This window comes from Anas platyrhynchos, chromosome 17 (assembly GCF_047663525.1).
Source record: "Anas platyrhynchos isolate ZD024472 breed Pekin duck chromosome 17, IASCAAS_PekinDuck_T2T, whole genome shotgun sequence".
In the NCBI taxonomy this organism is placed as follows: Eukaryota; Metazoa; Chordata; class Aves; order Anseriformes; family Anatidae; genus Anas; species Anas platyrhynchos.
This window is the reverse complement of record NC_092603.1, coordinates 2,770,001-2,785,000: the sequence shown is the minus strand read 5'-3', so window position 1 is coordinate 2,785,000 and position 15,000 is coordinate 2,770,001.

The window sequence follows — 15,000 nt, the reverse complement described above, 5'->3', positions numbered from 1 at the left end:
GAACCAACCCCGCCGTCGTTTCCCTAGCAGGGCTCTGCTTTGTCTTGCTCAGCTTTCATCCGCATTGCTCTGCTCTCCTGTGCTGTGCTAGGCTTCCTTTGGAGACTGTCTCGATGATTTTGCTGCTGAGTCGATTGGTAAATTTATGAACGCATAAACCGTCAGACACAGAACTTGGCCTCCCCGCAGCCCAGCCACTGTCCCCTCAGAACTGGCGCGTGTGGGCAGCAGGCCTGGCCAGCCGACATGGTCCATTCTTTGTCCCCAGCCATGCGGCGAGCTGCCAGGTGGGTCCCACTGCTCGTTGTGTGTCTGAGGTTCTTAAAGACAGTAAGTAACGACATGATTCCCACAACTACGGTGGAAGAAATCCACAACAACAACAACAACAACCAGCTAAGGCAAGACATGGTTCTTGCCCACCGTCACGGTGCACCAGGAGATGTGAAGGAGGCTGGGGAGAGGGCGATCAGGGTACAGCCACTGTCCAAGTCTGGCTGCCACCTGCACACAACATGAGGGCCCTCCGGTCTGCCCCCCACAGACACTTGGAACCCAAAGGAGGGCTGGCCGCCAGCTCGCTACGTTCGCTTTGCTTCCCTTTGTTTTGCCTTGCTCCGCTTTGCTTTGCTCTTCCTGGCACAGTTTTGCTTTCCCATACCTCCTTTCCTCTGCTGTTCTTGCCCAGGCTTTGCCTCAGATTGCTTTGCTTTTTCTTTCCTGAAAATGCTTTGCTTTTCCTTGTGCTACGTTCCCTTGCTCTGCTTTGACTTGCTCGGCTTTCCCTTCCCTGGCCATGCTTTCCTTGGTTTAGCTTTGGGTTATAGACCTGGCACTGCTTTCCTTTTCCTACCCCTGCTGTGCTTTGCCTTGCCTCAAACTGCTTTGCTTTGCTTTGTTTGCTTTGTCTTCCCTGGTTATGCTTTGCTTTTCCTGGTGCTACTTTCCTTTGCTCAGCTTTGCCTTCCCTGGCCGTGCTTTGTTTTGCTTTATGGGGCCATGCTTTCCTTTTTTTACCTTTGCCTTGCTCTCTTTTGCCTCACCTGCTCCTGCTCTCACTTCTATTTTCAGGACATGCTTACCTTTGTTTTGCTTTGCTTTGCTTTATATTTCTGGCATTGCTTTGCTTTTCCTTCTCTGCTCTGCTTAGCTTCTCTTAACCCAGCTCTGATTTGCCTTACCTCGAACTTTTTCGCTTTGTTGTGGTTTATATTTCTGTTTTTTTTTTTTTTTTTTTTTTTTTTTTTTTGTTCATTATTTATTTATTTATTTATTTCCACTTCTTTCTCTTTCCTGGCACTGCTTTGCTTTTCCTGGTGCTACTTTCCTTTGCTCAGCTTTGCCTTCCCTGGCCGTGCTTTGTTTTGCTTTATGGGGCCATGCTTTCCTTTTTTTACCTTTGCCTTGCTCTCTTTTGCCTCACCTGCTCCTGCTCTCCTTTCCATTTTCAGGCCATGCTTGCCTTTGTTTTGCTTTACTTTGTATTCCTGGCACTGCTTTGCTGTTCCTTTTGCTACTTTCTTTTGTTCTGCTTTGCCTTGCCTGGCCATGCTTTGCTTTGCCTTGCTTTGTATTCCTGGCATTGCTTTGCTTTTCCTTCTCTGCTCTGCTTAGCTTCTCTTAACCCAGCTCTGATTTGCCTCACCTCCAACTTTTTCGCTTTGTTGTGTTTATTTTAAAGGTGTTTTTTTGTTTGTTTGCTTGTTTGTTCATTTTTTCTTTTTTTTTTTATTTATTTTCACTTCTTTCTCTTTCCTGGCACTGCTTTGCTTTACCTGGTGCTACTTTCCTTAGCTCTGCTTTGCCTTCCCTGGCCTTCCTTTCGTTTGCTTTATCAGGCCATGTTTTCCTTTGTTTAGCTTTGCTTTGCTCTGCTTTGCTTTGCCTTTCATCTTTTATTCGTTTTTCTTTTTTTTTAATTAATTACTTAAATAAAGAAATTATTTATTTATTTATTTCATGTTCCTTGCATGATTTGTTTTCGTTTTGGACCTATCTGATGTGTTTTTACAGGCCGTGCTTTGCTTTTCCAGGCACTGGTGGTCACTGTTTTTCCCTATGCCTAGCAGGGCTTTTCATTTTCTTGCTCAGCTTTCATCCGCATTGCCTTCCTCTCCTGTGCTGTGCTAGGCTTCCTTTGGAGACTGTCTCACTGATTTTGCTGCCGAGTCGGTTGGTAAATTTATGAACACATAAACCATCGGAAACAGAACTTGGCCTCCCCGCAGTCCAGTGACTGTCCACTCGGAACTGGCACGTGTGGGCAGCAGGCCTGGCCAGCCGACATGGTCCATTCTTTGTCCCCAGCCATGCGGCGAGCTGCCAGGTGGGCCCCACTGCTAGTTGTGTGTCTGAGGTTCTCGACGACAGTAAGTAACTACATGATTCCCACAACTACGGTGGAAGAAATCCACAACAACAACAACAACAACAACAACAACAACAACAACAACAACAACAACAACAACAACAAAACAGATAGAGATATATAAAACGTCACGGTGGACTAGGAGCTGTGAAGGAGGCTGGGGAGAGGGCGATCAGGGTACAGCCACTGTCCAAGTCTGGCTGCCACCTGTACACAAAATGGAGGCCCTCCGGTCTCCCCCCCACAGCCACCTGGAATCCAAAGGAGGGCTGGCCGCCAGCTCGCTACGTTCGCTTTGCTTCTCTTTGTATTGCCTTGCTCTGCTTTGCTTTGCTCTTCCTGGCACAGTTTTGCTTTCCCATACCTCCTTTCCTCTGCTGTTCTTGCCCCGGCTTTGCCTCAGATTGCTTTGCTTTTTCTTTCCTGAAAATGTTTTGCTTTTCCTTGTGCTACATTCCTTTGCTCTGCTTTGACTTGCTCAGCTTTGCCTTCCCTGGCCGTGCTTTGTTTTGCTTTATGGGGCCATGCTTTCCTTTTTTTACCTTTGCCTTGCTCTCTTTTGCCTCACCTGCTCCTGCTCTCACTTCTATTTTCAGGCCATGCTTGCCTTTGTTTTGCTTTACTTTGTGTTCCTGGCACTGCTTTGCTGTTCCTTTTGCTACTTTCTTTTGTTCTGCTTTGCCTTGCCTGGCCATGCTTTGCTTTGCCTTGCTTTGTATTCCTGGCATTGCTTTGCTTTTCCTTCTCTGCTCTGCTTAGCTTCTCTTAACCCAGCTCTGATTTGCCTTACCTCCAACTTTTTCGCTTTGTTGTGGTTTTTATTGCTGTTTTTTTTGTTTTGTTTGTTTGTTTGTTTTTGTTCGTTATTTATTTATTTATTTATTTATTTTCACTTCTTTCTCTTTCCTGGTTATGCTTTGCTTTTCCTGGTGCTACTTTCCTTTGCTCAGCTTTGCCTTCCCTGGCCGTGCTTTGTTTTGCTTTATGGGGCCATGCTTTCCTTTTTTTACCTTTGCCTTGCTCTCTTTTGCCTCACCTGCTCCTGCTCTCACTTCTATTTTCAGGACATGCTTACCTTTGTTTTGCTTTGCTTTGCTTTATATTTCTGGCATTGCTTTGCTTTTCCTTCTCTGCTCTGCTTAGCTTCTCTTAACCCAGCTCTGATTTGCCTTACCTCGAACTTTTTCGCTTTGTTGTGGTTTATATTTCTGTTTTTTTTTTTTTTTTTTTTTTTTTTTTTTTGTTCATTATTTATTTATTTATTTATTTCCACTTCTTTCTCTTTCCTGGCACTGCTTTGCTTTTCCTGGTGCTACTTTCCTTTGCTCAGCTTTGCCTTCCCTGGCCGTGCTTTGTTTTGCTTTATGGGGCCATGCTTTCCTTTTTTTACCTTTGCCTTGCTCTCTTTTGCCTCACCTGCTCCTGCTCTCCTTTCCATTTTCAGGCCATGCTTGCCTTTGTTTTGCTTTACTTTGTATTCCTGGCACTGCTTTGCTGTTCCTTTTGCTACTTTCTTTTGTTCTGCTTTGCCTTGCCTGGCCATGCTTTCCTTTGCCTTGCTTTGTATTCCTGGCATTGCTTTGCTTTTCCTTCTCTGCTCTGCTTAGCTTCTCTTAACCCAGCTCTGATTTGCCTCACCTCCAACTTTTTCGCTTTGTTGTGTTTATTTTAAAGGTGTTTTTTTGTTTGTTTGCTTGTTTGTTCATTTTTTCTTTTTTTTTTTATTTATTTTCACTTCTTTCTCTTTCCTGGCACTGCTTTGCTTTACCTGGTGCTACTTTCCTTAGCTCTGCTTTGCCTTCCCTGGCCTTCCTTTCGTTTGCTTTATCAGGCCATGTTTTCCTTTGTTTAGCTTTGCTTTGCTCTGCTTTGCTTTGCCTTTCATCTTTTATTCGTTTTTCTTTTTTTTTAATTAATTACTTAAATAAAGAAATTATTTATTTATTTATTTCATGTTCCTTGCATGATTTGTTTTCGTTTTGGACCTATCTGATGTGTTTTTACAGGCCGTGCTTTGCTTTTCCAGGCACTGGTGGTCACTGTTTTTCCCTATGCCTAGCAGGGCTTTTCATTTTCTTGCTCAGCTTTCATCCGCATTGCCTTCCTCTCCTGTGCTGTGCTAGGCTTCCTTTGGAGACTGTCTCACTGATTTTGCTGCCGAGTCGGTTGGTAAATTTATGAACACATAAACCATCGGAAACAGAACTTGGCCTCCCCGCAGTCCAGTGACTGTCCACTCGGAACTGGCACGTGTGGGCAGCAGGCCTGGCCAGCCGACATGGTCCATTCTTTGTCCCCAGCCATGCGGCGAGCTGCCAGGTGGGCCCCACTGCTAGTTGTGTGTCTGAGGTTCTCGACGACAGTAAGTAACTACATGATTCCCACAACTACGGTGGAAGAAATCCACAACAACAACAACAACAACAACAACAACAACAACAACAACAACAACAACAACAAAACAGATAGAGATATATAAAACGTCACGGTGGACTAGGAGCTGTGAAGGAGGCTGGGGAGAGGGCGATCAGGGTACAGCCACTGTCCAAGTCTGGCTGCCACCTGTACACAAAATGGAGGCCCTCCGGTCTCCCCCCCACAGCCACCTGGAATCCAAAGGAGGGCTGGCCGCCAGCTCGCTACGTTCGCTTTGCTTCTCTTTGTATTGCCTTGCTCTGCTTTGCTTTGCTCTTCCTGGCACAGTTTTGCTTTCCCATACCTCCTTTCCTCTGCTGTTCTTGCCCCGGCTTTGCCTCAGATTGCTTTGCTTTTTCTTTCCTGAAAATGTTTTGCTTTTCCTTGTGCTACATTCCTTTGCTCTGCTTTGACTTGCTCAGCTTTGCCTTCCCTGGCCGTGCTTTGTTTTGCTTTATGGGGCCATGCTTTCCTTTTTTTACCTTTGCCTTGCTCTCTTTTGCCTCACCTGCTCCTGCTCTCACTTCTATTTTCAGGCCATGCTTGCCTTTGTTTTGCTTTACTTTGTATTCCTGGCACTGCTTTGCTGTTCCTTTTGCTACTTTCTTTTGTTCTGCTTTGCCTTGCCTGGCCATGCTTTGCTTTGCCTTGCTTTGTATTCCTGGCATTGCTTTGCTTTTCCTTCTCTGCTCTGCTTAGCTTCTCTTAACCCAGCTCTGATTTGCCTTACCTCCAACTTTTTCACTTTGTTGTGGTTTTTATTGCTGTTTTTTTTGTTTTGTTTGTTTGTTTGTTTTTGTTCGTTATTTATTTATTTATTTATTTATTTTCACTTCTTTCTCTTTCCTGGTTATGCTTTGCTTTTCCTGGTGCTACTTTCCTTTGCTGAGCTTTGCCCTCCCTGGCCTTGCTTTTTTTTTTTTTTTTTTTTTTTTTTTTTATAGGTCCATGCTTTCCTTTGTTTAGCTTTGCTTTCCTCTACTTTGTTCTGCTTTGCTATGCCTTTCCTGGTCATGCTTTGCATTTTTTTTTTATTTTTATTTGATGTTCAATTCCATGCTTTCTGTTTTCCTTTTATGTCTTTTTCTTGTGTTTTCTCTGGCCGTGCTTTGCTTTTCCAGGCGCTGGATGTCATTGCTTTTCCCTATTGTCGTGGTTCCGCTCGAGTGGGCAGCCGAGCTCCACCACAGCCGCTCTCTCACTCCCCCTCCTCAAAGAGGAATGGGGAGAAAATCTGTGAAAGGGGCTCAAGGATTGGGATAAGGACGAGAAAATCACGCAATAATTAGTGTAACGGGCAAAACAGACTCAGCATAAGAAGACAGATAGTAAGATTTATTGCTCATTACTAACAAGCTAGAGAAGTGAGAAACAAAGGAAAGAAACCAAAAGCACCTCCCCCCCCATCCACCCTCTTCCACCTCCTCCCCCCGAGCGGCGCAGGGGAACGGGGGAATGGGGGTTATGGTCAGTCTACAGCACTTCTTCTCTGCCGCTCCTTCTTGGTCACTCTCGTCCCCTGTGCTGTGGGGTCCCACCCACGGGATGCAGTCCTTGACGAACTGATCCGGCGTGGGCTTCCCACAGGCAGCAGCTCTTCCAGAACTGCTCCAGATATGGGTCCGTACCACGGGGTCCATCCCTCAGGAGAAAACTGCTCCAACCCGGCTCCCCTACGGGCAGCAGCTCCTGCCAGATCACCTGCTCCTGCGTGGTCTCCTCTCCACGGGCTACAGGTCCGGCCCGGAATCTGCTCCGGCAGGGGTCTTCCACAGGCGGCAGCCTCCATCGGTGCAGGGCCACCTGCTCCACCGTGGTCTCCTCCACGGGCTGCAGCGTTGGAACCCTGCTCCACCGTGGTACTCCATGGGCTGCAGGGGGACATCCTGCTTCACCACGGTCCTCACCACAGGCCGCAGGGGACTTCTGCTCCGGCGCCTGGAGCACCTCTCCCCCTCCTTCTACACTGACCTTGGCACCTGCAAGGCTGTTTCTCACTCCCTTGACTCTCCCGGCTGCTGTGGCGCAGCAATTTTTCCCTGTCTTAAATATGATCTCACAGAGGCGCAAAACAACATCGCTTATTGGCTCAGATCTGGAAAACAATGGGGCCCTTCCCAAATATGGGGCGGCTTCTAGATCTTTCTCACAGAAACCACCCCTATGGCCCCCTGCTACCAAAACCTTGCCATGTAAACCCACTACACCTATGCCGCTAGGTCTTTTCCCTAGCAGGGCTCTGCTTTGTCTTGCTCAGCTTTCATCCGCATTGCTCTGCTCTCCTGTGCTGTGCTAGGCTTCCTTTGGGGACTGTCTCGCTGATTTTGCTGCTGAGTCGATTGGTAAATTTATGAACGCATAAACCGTCAGAAACAGAACTTGGCCTCCCCGCAGCCCAGCCACTGTCCCCTCAGAACTGGCGCGTGTGGGCAGCAGGCCTGGCCAGCCGACATGGTCCATTCTTTGTCCCCAGCCATGCGGCGAGCTGCCAGGTGGGCCCCACTGCTCGTTGTGTGTCTGAGGTTCTTAAAGACAGTAAGTAACGACATGATTCCCACAACTACGGTGGAAGAAATCCACAACAACAACAACAACAACAACAAAATAGATAGAGATATATAAAACCAGCTAAGGCAAGACATGGTTCTTGCCCACCGTCACGGTGCACCAGGAGATGTGAAGGAGGCTGGGGAGAGGGCGATCAGGGTACAGCCACTGTCCAAGTCTGGCTGCCACCTGCACACAACATGAGGGCCCTCCGGTCTGCCCCCCACAGACACTTGGAACCCAAAGGAGTGCTGGCCGCCAGCTCGCTACGTTCGCTTTGCTTCTCTTTGTTTTGCCTTGCTCCGCTTTGCTTTGCTCTTCCTGGCACAGTTTTGCTTTCCCATCCCTCCTTTCCTCTGCTGTTCTTGCCCCTGCTTTGCCTCAGAGTGTTTTGCTCTTTCTCTCCTGGAAATACTTTGCATTTCCTTGTGCTACTTTCCTTTGCTCTGCTTTGACTTGCTCAGCTTTCCCTTCCCTGGCCATGCTTCCGGTTGCTTTATCAGGCCATGCTTTCCTTGGTTTAGCTTTGGTTTATAGACCTGGCACTGCTCGGCCTTTCCTACCCATGCTGTGCTTTGCCTTGCCTCAAACTGCTTTGCTTTCATTTGTTTGCTTTGTCTTTCCTGCTTACGCTTTGCTTTCCCTTTTGCTACTTTCCTTAGCTTTGCTTTGCCTTCCCTGGCCTTGCTTTCCTTGGTTTAGCTTTGGGTTATAGACCTGGCACTGCTCTGCCTTTCCTACCCATGCTGTGCTTTGCCTTGCCTCAAACTGCTTTGCTTTGCTTTGTTTGCTTTGTCTTCCCTGGTTATGCTTTGCTTTTCCTGGTGCTACTTTCCTTTGCTCAGCTTTGCCTTCCCTGGCCGTGCTTTGTTTTGCTTTATGGGGCCATGCTTTCCTTTTTTTACCTTTGCCTTGCTCTCTTTTGCCTCACCTGCTCCTGCTCTCACTTCTATTTTCAGGCCATGCTTGCCTTTGTTTTGCTTTACTTTGTGTTCCTGGCACTGCTTTGCTGTTCCTTTTGCTACTTTCTTTTGTTCTGCTTTGCCTTGCCTGGCCATGCTTTGCTTTGCCTTGCTTTGTATTCCTGGCATTGCTTTGCTTTTCCTTCTCTGCTCTGCTTAGCTTCTCTTAACCCAGCTCTGATTTGCCTTACCTCCAACTTTTTCGCTTTGTTGTGGTTTTTATTGCTGTTTTTTTTGTTTTGTTTGTTTGTTTGTTTTTGTTCGTTATTTATTTATTTATTTATTTATTTTCACTTCTTTCTCTTTCCTGGTTATGCTTTGCTTTTCCTGGTGCTACTTTCCTTTGCTCAGCTTTGCCCTCCCTGGCCTTGCTTTTTTTTTTTTTTTTTTTTTTTCAATAGGGCCATGCTTTCCTTTGTTTAGCTTTGCTTTCCTCTACTTTGTTCTGCTTTGCTATGCCTTTCCTGGTCATGCTTTGCATTTTTTTTTTTTTTTTTTTATCTGATGTTCAATTCCATGCTTTCTGTTTTCCTTTTATATCTTTTTCTTGTGTTTTCTCTGGCCGTGCTTTGCTTTTCCAGGCGCTGGATGTCATTGCTTTTCCCTATGCCGCTAGGTCTTTTCCCTAGCAGGGCTTTGCTTTGTCTTGCTCAGCTTTCATCCGCATTGCTCTGCTCTCCTGTGCTGTGCTAGGCTTCCTTTGGGGACTGTCTCACTGATTTTGCTGCCGAGTCGATTGGTAAATTTATGAACGCATAAACCATCAGACACAGAACTTGGCCTCCCCGCAGTCCAGCGACTGTCCCCTCGGAACTGGAGGCTGGGTGCAGCAGGCCTGGCCAGCCGACATGCTCCATTCTGTGTCCCCAGCCATGCGGCGAGCCGTCAGGGGACCCCTAACTGCTACTCGTGTGGTGATAGTGTTCAGTGAGAATTTCAACGAGAATAAGTAACTACGTGATTCCCACAACTACGGTGGTAGAAATCCACAACAAACAACAAAAAAATGTATATAGATATAAAACCAGCTAAAGCAAGACATGGCCCTTGCCGGGTGTCACAGTGGACTAGGAGCTGTGAAGAAGGCTGAGGAGCGGGCGATCAGGGTACAGCCACTGTCCAAGTCTGGCTGCCACCTGTACACAACATGGAGCCCTCCGGTCTCCCCCCCACAGACACTTGGAACCCAAAGGAGGGCTGGCCGCCAGCTCGCTACGTTCGCTTTGCTTCTCTTTGTTTTGTCCTTGCTCCGCTTTGCTTTGCTCTTCCTGGCACAGTTTTGCTTTCCCATCCCTCCTTTCCTCTGCTGTTCTTGCCGTGGCTTTGCTTGGATTTGCGTCAGACTGCTTTGTTTTTTCTTCCCTCGTTATGGTTTATTTTTCATTGTGCTACTTTCCTTAGCTCTGCTTTGCCTTCCCCGACCTTGCTTTGTTTTGCTTTATGGGGCCATGCTTGCCTTTGTTTAGCTTCTCTCTGCTCTGCTTTGCCTTGCTATGTTTTGCCTTTTCTGGACATGCTTTGCATCTATTTTTTTTTTAATTATTATTATTATTTTTTTTTTTCTTTAAATGTTCATTGCATTCTTTTGGTTTCATTTTGGACCTATCTGATGTGTTTTTACAGGCCGTGCTTTGCTTTTCCAGACCTTGGTTGTTACTGCTTTTCTTTATGCCGCTAGGTCTTTTTCTTAGCAGGGTTTTACTCTGCCTTGCTCAGCTTTTATCCGCATTGCTCTGCTGTCCTGTGCTGTGCTAGGATTCTTTTGGAGACAGTCCCACTGGTTTTACTGGGCTAGCCGCCAGCTCGCTACGTTTGCTTTGCTTCTCTTTGTTTTGCCTTGCTCCGCTTTGCTTTGCTCTTCCTGGCACAGTTTTGCTTTCCCATCCCTCCTTTCCTCTGCTGTTCTTGCCCCTGCTTTGCCTCAGAGTGTTTTGCTCTTTCTCTCCTGGAAATACTTTGCATTTCCTTGTGCTACTTTCCTTTGCTCTGCTTTGACTTGCTCAGCTTTCCCTTCCCTGGCCATGCTTCCGGTTGCTTTATCAGGCCATGCTTTCCTTGGTTTAGCTTTGGTTTATAGACCTGGCACTGCTCGGCCTTTCCTACCCATGCTGTGTTTTGCCTTGCCTCAAACTGCTTTGCTTTCATTTGTTTGCTTTGTCTTTCCTGCTTACGCTTTGCTTTCCCTTTTGCTACTTTCCTTAGCTCTGCTTTGCCTTCCCTGGCCTTGCTTTCGTTTGCTTTATCAGGCCATGTTTTTCTTTGTTTAGCTTTGCTTTGCTCTGCTTTGCTTTGCCTTTCATCTTTTATTCGTTTTCCTTTTTTTTTAATTAATTAATTAATTTATTTATTAATTTATTTATTAATTAATTTATTTATTTCATGTTCCTTGCATGATTTGTTTTCATGTTGGACCTATCTGATGTGTTTTTACAGGCCGTGCTTTGCTTTTCCAGGCGCTGGTGGTCACTGCTTTTCCCTATGCCTAGCAGGGCTTTTCCTTGTCTTGCTCAGCTTTCATCCGCATTGCCTTCCTCTCCTGTGCTGTGCTAGGCTTCCTTTGGAGACTGTCTCACTGATTTTGCTGCCGAGTCGATTGGTAAATTTATGAACGCATAAACCATCGGAAACAGAACTTGGCCTCCCCGCAGTCCAGCGACTGTCCACTCGGAACTGGCACGTGTGGGCAGCAGGCCTGGCCAGCCGACATGGTCCATTCTTTGTCCCCAGCCATGCGGCGAGCTGCCAGGTGGGCCCCACTGCTCGTTGTGTGTCTGAGGTTCTCAACGACAGTAAGTAACTACATGATTCCCACAACTACGGTGGAAGAAATCCTCAACAACAACAAACAACAACAACAACAAGAACAACAAGAACAACAACAACAACAACAACAACAACAACAAAATACATAGAAATATATAAAACTAGCTAAGGCAAGACATGGTTCTTGCCCACCGTCACGGTGGACCAGGAGATGTGAAGGAGGCTGGGGAGAGGGCGATCAGGGTACAGCCACTGTCCAAGTCTGGCTGCCACCTGTACACAACATGAGGGCCCTCCGGTCTCCCCCCCACAGACACTTGGAACCCAAAGGAGGGCTGGCCGCCAGCTCGCTACGTTCGCTTTGCTTCTCTTTGTTCTGCCTTGCTCCGCTTTGCTTTGCTCTTCCTGGCACAGTTTTGCTTTTCCATACCTCCTTTTCTCTGCTGTTCTTACCTCAGATTGCTTTGCTTTTTCTCTCCTGGAAATGCTGTGTTTTTCCTTGTGCTACTTTGCTTTGCTTTGCTTTGCTTTGCTTTGCTTTGCTTTGCTTTTTCTTTCCTGGGCCTGCTACGTTTTTACTTGTGCGGTCATGCTTTATTTTTTATTTCTTTGCTTCGTGTTCCTGTCAGTGCTTTGCTTTACCTTCTCTGCTCTTCTGTACCTTTCTTAGCCTTGCTGTGCTTTGCTTTGACTCAAACTGCTTTCTTTCCTTGGCTTTCCCTTTCCTGGCACCGCTTTGTTTTTCCCCGTGCTCCTTTCCTTAGCTTTGCCGTCTTTATGAATGCATAAACAAGTTCATGAAACTTGTTTATGAACACATAGAAAAGTTAGCCGGCCTGCAGCCCGACAGCTGTCCCCTCGGAGCTGGCGGGCAGGGACAGGGATCTGGCTACCGGGCCAGGTCTATTTTGTTGCCCACCGTTGTCCGGAGAGCCACCAGGTGGGCTCTGTTGCTATTCGTCTGGGGAGGGGTGTGGGTTGAGAACAACAATAAATAACTACTCGATTCCTAAAACTAAAGGGGGAAACAGATGGAGAAAATACTATTATTATTACTACTACTACTACTATTTTTATTACGTTTTAATGATACTTATTTCTATTACTATTTAATACTTTTATTTCTAATAGCTTTTTAGTAGTATATAATAATAATAATAATAATAATAATGACAATAACAATTTATATAATGATAAGCAGCTAAAGCAAACCAGCCAGGCAGCCAGCCAAACTGAGTGGCACAGGTGGGGAGCCGTTCACGGCCGAGCAGGAGCCTCTGATGTCAGAGCGAGAGGCGGCCCGAGGCAACCGGGGGCCGCTGCCACACCCTGGCCTTCTCAAACGCCCAGCTCCCCATAACCCAGCGATTTCGACTGACGCTAAGTTAACTACGCATTTTGTTTTGGCAGCACCGTTTTGCTTTGCTTTGCTTTCCCTGGCCCTGCGTTGCTTTGCTTTGCTTTGTATTCGTGGCACTGCTTCGCTTTTCCTGGCCCTCTTTTACTTTGGTTTTTCTGTTCCTCACCATGCTTTGCTTTTTCTGGCCTCGCTTTGTTTCGTTTTGCTTGACTTTGTATTCGTGACACCGTTTTTCTTTCCCTGGACCTCCTTTGCTTTGGTTTCTCTCGCCCTTCTTTGTTTTGCTTTTGCTGGCCCTGCCTTGCTTTGTTTTGCTTTACGTTGTATTCAAGACACCGCTTTTCTTTTCCTGGACCTCTTTTGCTTTGGTTTTTCTCGCCTTTCTTTGTTTTGCTTTTGCTGGCCCTGCCTTGCTTTGTTTTGCTTTACGTTGTATTCAGGACACCGCTTTTCTTTCCCCCACCCCCCAGGAAATCCTTAGCTTAGTTTTTTTTTTTTTTTTTTTTCCTCACCCTTCTTTGTTTTGCTTTTGCTGGCCCTACCTCGCTTTGTTTTGCTTTAGTTTGTATTCGTGACACCACTTTTCTTTTCCTGGACCTCTTCTGCTTTGGTTTTTCTTGCCCTGCTTCGTTTTGCTTTTCCCGGCCCTTCTTGGCTTTGCTTTTCCTTTTGCCTTTTTCTTTTCCCTGGCAGGGCTATGCTTTGTCTCGCTCCGCTTTCCGTTGCATTGCTCAGCTCTGCTTTGCCGTGCTAGGTAGGCTTCTTTTGCAGACCGTCGCACCGATTTGGGCGATGAGTCGATCGGTGTATTGATGAAGGCATAAACCCTCAGGCGCACACCGTGGCCTCCCCGCAGCCCGACGACTGTCCCCTGGGAGCTGGAGGGTGGGGACAGGAAGCCTGGCCACCCACCCAGCACGGTCTATTCCTCATCCCCCGCTGTTCGGCGAGCCGCCAGGTGGGTCCCGCTGCTGCTGTTCGTCTGGGGATGGGGTTGGGTGAGGTTTTTTAGGACGATAAGTGACATTACACGATTCCCAATGATTTTGGTTCGTTTTGCTTTGCTTTACTTTTCCTTGCTTTACTTTTCGTTGCTCTTCCCCGCTTTGCTTTTCCTGCACCTGCTTCGACATGCTTTCCTTAGAACTGCCTATTTTTGGGGGGTTTTGGTTTGTATTCCCGGCACCGAATCCTTTTCTTTGCTCTGCTTTGCTGTTCCTACTCTGCTTTGCTTTTTTGCTCTGTTGATGTGTTTACACACTCGGGAACGCTGGGTCACCTCATTCGGCCTCCCCACAGCCCGCCAACCGTCCCTTCGCAGCTGGCAGGTGGGGGTGTGGGGGTCGGCCACCCAGCCAAGTCTATTCCAGTACCCCTGCTGACTGGGGAGCCGCCACCTGAGCTCAACTGCCATTTGCCTGAGGAGGCGGGGGGGGGAGGGGGGGGAGGAGGAGGGGGAGCTGAGGAGTGGAGGGGGGGGGGAGGTTTTGAAAGACGGTAAGGAATGACAGGATTCCTAAAGCTACAGCAGAAAACAGGCAACGGAACAAACTAATAACAAACATAAAGATAACAGCATTTATTTTCCAAAGCAGCTAAAGCAAAGCGGCCAGGCAGTCAGCCGCACTGAGTGGCACAGGTGGCGAGCCTCTCGCGGCCGAGGAAGAACCTCTGACGTCAGAGCGAGCGGCGGCCCGAAGCAGCCGGGGTCCGCTCTCTCCCCCCGCCCCCTCCCTCCTCGTGGAGCCACCAGGTCTACTTCTCCCTCCTCCTCCCCGCTGTCTCCCCCCCCCCCACCCCCCCCCCTTCCCCCTCCCTCCTCGTGGAGCCACCAGGTCTACTTCTCCCTCCTCCTCCCCGCTGTCTCCCCCCGCCCCCTCCCTCCTCGTGGAGCCACCAGGTCTACTTCTCCCTCCTCCTCCCCGCTGTCTCCCCCCGCCCCCTCCCTCCTCGTGGAGCCACCAGGTCTACTTCTCCCTCCTCCTCCCCGCTCCCCCCGCCCCCTCCCTCCTCGTGGAGCCACCAGGTCTACTTCTCCCTCCTCCTCCCCGCTGTCTCCCCCCGCCCCCTCCCTCCTCGTGGAGCCACCAGGTCTACTTCTCCCTCCTCCTCCCCGCTCTCCCCCCCCCCCCCCCCCCGCCCCCTCCCGCCTCGTGGAGCCATCAGGTCTACCCCGCCGTCACGGCCGTCGGTCTAGCCATCACGGCCACTGCTAGAGGGCGGCCAGTGATGAGAGTAAGAAGTCTGGAAGGCAAGCTTCATTTACTTTGGCATGAAATGATAGCCCCCTGCTATCATTGTCAGGTGGACACAACAAAAGCCCCTTCTCTCTGCCCACCTGTCGTGGTTTAACCCGGCCGGCAGCTAAACACCACGCAGCCGTTCGCTCACCCTCCCCCCTCCCTCTCTGGGACGGGGGAGAGAAATGGGGAGTGAAGCCCGTGAGTTGAGATAAAGACAGTTTAATAAGACAGGAAAATAATAATAACAAAATAATAATAACAATAATAATAATAATGATACAATGGTGATAATACGAAAGTAATAGTATGTACAAACAAGTGATGCACAATGCAATTGCTCAC